This window comes from Cololabis saira, chromosome 5, assembly GCF_033807715.1.
Source record: "Cololabis saira isolate AMF1-May2022 chromosome 5, fColSai1.1, whole genome shotgun sequence".
Classification (NCBI taxonomy): Eukaryota; Metazoa; Chordata; class Actinopteri; order Beloniformes; family Belonidae; genus Cololabis; species Cololabis saira.
In genome coordinates this window covers 41,744,405-41,750,786 of record NC_084591.1, presented here as the reverse complement: position 1 = coordinate 41,750,786, position 6,382 = coordinate 41,744,405, and positions in this window count along the sequence as shown.

Genomic DNA, 6,382 nt, shown 5'->3' with positions numbered 1-6,382 from the left:
TTACATGCATGGCACACTTTGTAATGTCATGCAGCATGAGCCATAATGACATGTGTAATTGCCTTATTAACATGTTAAACTATTGGTGTGAAAACAAACACATGCAAACATGCACACACACGCTGGCGGGGGAGGAGAGTAAATGGCATGCAGTTGTATTTTTTATTCTCAGAGTAATCAATCACTGTGCAATAATAATAATGATAATAATAATAATAATAATAATAATAACCACAATCATATGCTGCAACAATGCACCTTTCAATAACCATGTCTACCTCACACGCCCGCACCTTTAACTTTTTTTAAATTGTATATGTGTTAATAAGAGCTGTATACCGTAGATTCTCCACTAGTGGTTGCCAGTTTTAGATATAGGTATTTATTTGAAATGTAATAAATGTTGTCTAATAAATATGGATTTAATGTGCTGTTGCAGCTCATAATTGCCATCCTTCAGACATTATTCCATCCATTTCAAATGCTGATCGAAGCAGAGGAACAAATTGACATTAAGAACTATCCTTGAAGAGTTAAATGGACATAACCCTGTAATATGGACATATATAAAAGAGGCAATTTGTGGCTCTTATTTTTTTCCTTTCCACGTCAGACCATGTTTTCCATGTAACACCACGTGACGTCACAACACTGCACAAGCAGAACAGCCCGCACCATCCAGGCCTCTAAACACCCATCAAAAGTATGCACGGTCTGCCACATGCACAACATGCAGAGAAAAATTACAAGAAATCTTGCAACCACTAGTGTCAGAATCTACGGTATAGTGAAAGCATACACCAGACTACAGAATCATAAATGCATGGGAGTGAATGTGCATGCATTCATATTTGCAGCTCATAAGAATTAGAATCAGAATCAGGTTTATTTGGCTCCAAGTTATTGGAGCGTCGACATTTTTCCAATTAAGAAAAATTATCAGAATCAGAAGACTCAGAATCAGAATCAGAAGGCAAGGCAAGTTTATTTGTAGAGCACAATTCAACACAAGGTAATTCACCGGTGCAACGGGCGACCTGTCCAGGGACGTCCTGACCGCCGCATCTCACCCAGACTGCTGGGATGATAAAGTTACATTTCAGGTGTGTTTTTAATTTGCACCAATTCCATGCTGATGGAAGTGAAGTCCCACCAATGAGACTGAAGGTTGATGGGAGGGAACCGGCGGCGCCGCGGTCCAGGAGGACCGGGACGGTCTGGGACCAGAGCAGAACCTTCATGATAGTTTCACACCTTTTAGGGAGTGAAAGGAGGGAGAAATATGAAATGTTCTATTTGTCATGATTTGGTGTTGTTTAAAGGAGTTTAATCACTTTTACTGATCTGCTTTTGATTATCTGAGTTCATTGATCTTCACACCTTGAAAGCTGTGAAAGGAGGGAATTGTTGGGAACTTATTTTAGCCTTTGCAGGACTAGGAGAACTAAAACACAGATTAAAAAGGGCTAAACATCATTTGTGACCTTGCACACATTCAGGTATCCCAGGCTCTCGTAGGTTAACTCCTCATCACTGGAAGTGGTTCCCTCGTCTCAGGAAACCAGTGACGGAGAGCAGCAGCCCAGAGCGGTTACTAGAGTTCAAGACTGAATCCACCATGTTTGGAGCCAAAGAAGACGAAGAGACCAGAGTGATCGGACCAATCAAGGCTCCAACGAAGTGAGGCCAAGTCTAAACCACGGTTCCTCCCCAGTTTAGCCAATTATTTTGAAATATTTATCTAAATATTTACATTTTTGTGGGAAGAAAACTAATCTATGAAGCACATTCTTGATCTGTTCTTTTCTGGGAGGTTGTCAGGGGAACCGAACGGTCTGTATGAAAGTTTACTTGGAATCTCCAATAAGAAAAGGTTGTTTGTCTTTATTTCTAACTATCTTCTCTCTCTCAACAACGAGCGCGCAGGTTTAAACCAGCCGACACCAGACAATAAACTATCATTTTTTGTCCAGACTTGCTTTTAAACTTCCAGAGATGTAACATGAGAGGAGTTTGTAAGATGCAGCATTTCTTCATGGTTGTTTCTGGTTCTCCTCATCATCTGTTCAGACTCTGCAGGGTTGGAGGAGCTCCACTCTGCCGCCCCCTGCAGGTGACCTGCTGCGTTGTAGTTAGACCAGTCAAGTTCATCTGTTTTCCACACACCATTAGTTATTTCAAGTACGGCTTTCTAAGGACAAAAAGACAAGACAAGTGAGAAATGTCAGGTGTGGCGTGTTAGCGTGTGAACTGGTTGAAATGCGTGTGTCTCACGGTCAATGCGTGAGACTTGAGAGCTTTGGTCCTACAAGCACATCCGGGAGTATGTGATAACAAACAGTAGAGTGATGAGTGAGACCACCATCCAGCTCCCCGAAGTAAACGCTGCCACACTCACACAATGGTGAGGACCTCAGCATACTTCATATACAGTTCAGTACAGAAGGATTTGAACAATGACAGAATCTGTACAATTTTGCACCAAAACAATGGATTTACAATGAAAACAATCAAGTGTTATCTTTCACCTTTATTGCTGCTGACAGCTTTACAGAGATTTCACTTTACCTCTCATTTACATGCATTTTCAACGTAATTACAGCCTTGAAAAGAAAGTACTAATCTTCTTATATATTTATTTTACACAGGTACAGCAGGCGCTGCAGGGGACAGGAACAAAAAATTCTGCTCCGGGGCATCCCAGCTCCAGATCCACCCATGGCTGACCAGAAAAACCTTCAACGTTACAGAAAGGTCCTTCCCTGTTTTCAGCCAGTTTACTGCCGCTTCATCAATTCATATTGCCACCAAATACGGCTGGGGAAGCACAACTGAAAGGGAGGCCACAACCCCAAGCCATATTCCCAACTCCACAGCCCCATCCACAGCTGCACTTCCTGTCACAACTGCCACCTGGCTGCACCTGGACGCTCACAATACATACTTTGATATATACCATTATCATCACCATCCACCCAGACACAAGCACACAATGAAAGCGGACGTAGGAAACAGGTAAAAGAGCACACAGCCCAAGGAAAAAGAAAATACACCAGAAAGACGGATGTGATTATTTGCAGCAAGTGCAAAGAAAGCCGAAAAACGCCATCACACAGGCAGTATTTCGGCAACTGGTACTGTGGAAAATCAGAGACACAATCATATGATGAATGGAGGGCTGTATTGGAGAAAAAGGGCTACAGAAAAAGCAAAAAAAAAACAGAAAGCAAGGACCTCCTGCTTCTTAAAAGTTAATTAGTTGGGTTTAGTTTATTTGGTGGTAACTTTTTTGCTGTTTTATGTTTTTGTGTTTGGGTTTAGCAGCTTTTTTTTTAAACCTTCATCCTTTTGGGAATATTGTTATTGCTATGGGTGTTTTTCTTTTTTTTATCTCTCAATATTAGTCATTACATGCCTTTTTACATCTTATTGTAAAATATTAATATTGTAAATATAAATAAGTAATTACGTGCCTTTCTACATCTTAACGTTACAGCTACGATTGTTATTGTTGTTATTGCTGTTTTATTTTACCATGTAAATATAGATTTATATAAGTTAATTGAAGTTTATAAATATGAGTCAGTATTTATTGTTTTATTACTGTTTCTATTGCTGTTATTGTTATTATTTGTTATTATTATTATTTGTTATGTTGTTGTTATTTGTTATTGTTATTATTTCAATAAAATGGTATGTTTATAAGTGATTTTATGACTTCCTCTTATTCCATTGTTATAAACTCAAATAATAAGATCCTTTAGAATCTATACAAGGCTAACTGTCCCAAATTGGACATAGCTTAGGGAAGAAAATGTGTAGAATGAACCTTTATTTCTACCATCTCATTTGTTTTTACTCTTAAAAACACGTTCTCGTTATCGGCAGTCCCTGGGCTCGAACTCACGAACTCCCGCTTGAGACTGCTTTTTTTCGTGCAGTTCCCGTGCTGGCTCTCGCGACGTCACGGGTGATTTTGATCATTTCTGGATGAGTTACATCGACTAATGCGCGATGTCCTTGGATTCATAAAGCTGCAGATATTCTCCACTTTACGTTGTTGAGGGAAACAAGGTTGTAGATTGTTCTGATTACAACCAATTTCCTGACATTTTAGAAGTAAGTAAAAATAAACGAACGCACACATATATGTTCAATTTTATTTATTTATTTTTTTAATGACTGACCTGTTACCTGCATGTTAATAATGGAAATTATACATGTAAAGTTTGTCTTGGGACGGCTGCTCTGTAGCTAAATCCTGTGAATGTAAACTTATGTACAAATATACAACGCAATGCAGTGAAAGTAAATATCAAATAGAATTTGAATAAACTTAAACTTTACATTCCCTAGCGAAATCATTATGGTTGTATGGTAGCAGGCATTCCTTCACTGTTTAATACAACACAAATACAGTAAAACTCTTTCTTTTGGGTTGTAACAACCACACCCACACGCCCCGCCCACTCTATCTTTTTTATAGGGCCAGTGGCGCCTCTGGCCACTTGTAAATCTAGGTTATTCTTGGTTATTCCTGGTTGTGACAGCCAATCGCGTTCCTGCATCTATCCAAGAATTAACCAAGAATTGACAGCTCCGACCAATCAGGGCTCGGTAAATTTCTGGATGTCCCGGCGACATCCAGAAATGGACCAATCAGGAGCGAGTACAGGCTCCGCCCGCTGCGGAGCTGCTGGGGATGTTTTTTTCCGCTTTACGCTGTTCAGAAAAACCAGCCTGAAGATTGTTCAGAAAAACCAGCCTGAGGATTGTTCCGACTACAGCAAATCCTCCCCCCACACATTTTCCGGACGTTTCAGAAGTAAGTGCAAATACATTTTTATATGAAGATCTGTGCCGTAGCTCTGTAACGTACATGCTACTAACGGTGATGTAAGGGCTGAGTTACATATTATGGTTCTGCGTCAAAACGACGCCAAAACCACTCGTAAAGGTGGTTTTGGGACGGATGCTCAATCATGTGAATGTAAAGTTATGTACGGATAAACAATAAAGTGCAGTGCAAAAAGGGAACAAAGGATCATCAACTTTAATGAACAAACCTTGGCGAATTGTAATGATTGAAAATCGGATATAGGAGTAAATCAGATCAGCATGATTTGGCTTTGCAGATCAATCAAACAAAACATAAAGAAGTTTTCCTCCAAATTGGAAATACATCTTTACAATCGATTGTTATAAACCATAGATATTTTCAATCCCTGTTTTTAATATTAACAACAATAGTGTTGCTACAATAGCATTAATAAGTAAATACAGTGTATATAATTAGTAGAATGTGAATAAACTACAACTCTCCATCCCCTGGAGGAATCATGATGGTACTTGCAGGCATTCATTCACTGTTTAGCATGAGATAATCCACACTACAGTCTTAAATTTGTATTTGCTAATAAACAGACACAGTTACACATCTATGTGTCTGTGTGACTAATGTTCCAATTGTTCAAGTGTTGCATTTTATTCATACACTTTTTATTTTATTTTTGAATCTAGTGGAGCCGCGTTTTAGGAGACGGGCAGATGGAAGCCTGAACTTAACACCATAGAAGCATCAGAGCTACAACAGGTAGATAAACTAAGCAAGAACAAGGTCTTGACTGGTTAAAAAATATATTATTATAATATTAACAATTCAAAATATCTCATTACAAAATAATAACACTGAAAAAAGTTGTGTTTTAATAGTATGTATGGGATTGTATTTTTCAGATCTTTCATCGGGGCCTGCAGTCCAGCTCAGTGACTGTAACCGGGTGGTGGCGGCGTCTTCCTGACACTCTCTACCCAAATGCTGTGCACTGTGATGGGAAAAAGGTGTCCCAGTTCACAGTGGTGGCTCGTTTATACAAGCACATCTGATAACAAACGGTAGAGTGATGAGTGAGACCACCATCCAGCTCCCCGAAGTAAACGCTGCCACACTCACACAATGGTGAGGACCTCAGCATACTTCATGTACAGTTCAGTACAGAAGGATTTGAACAATGACAGAATCTGTACAATTTTGCACCAAAACAATGGATTTACAATGAAAACAATCAAGTGTTATCTTTCACCTTTATTGCTGCTGACAGCTTTACAGAGATTTCACTTTACCTCACATTTACCTGCATTTCCGAGGTAATTAAAGCCTTGAAAAGAAAGTACTAATCTTCTTATATATTTATTTTACACAGGTACAGCAGGCGCAGCAGGGGACAGGAACAAAAAATTCTGCTCCGGGGCGTCCCAGCTCCAGACCCACTCATGACTGGCCAGAAAAACCTTCAACGTTACAGAAAGGTCCTTCCCTGTTTTCAGCCAGTTTACTGCCGCTTCATCAATTCATATTGCCACCAAATACTGCTGGGGAAGC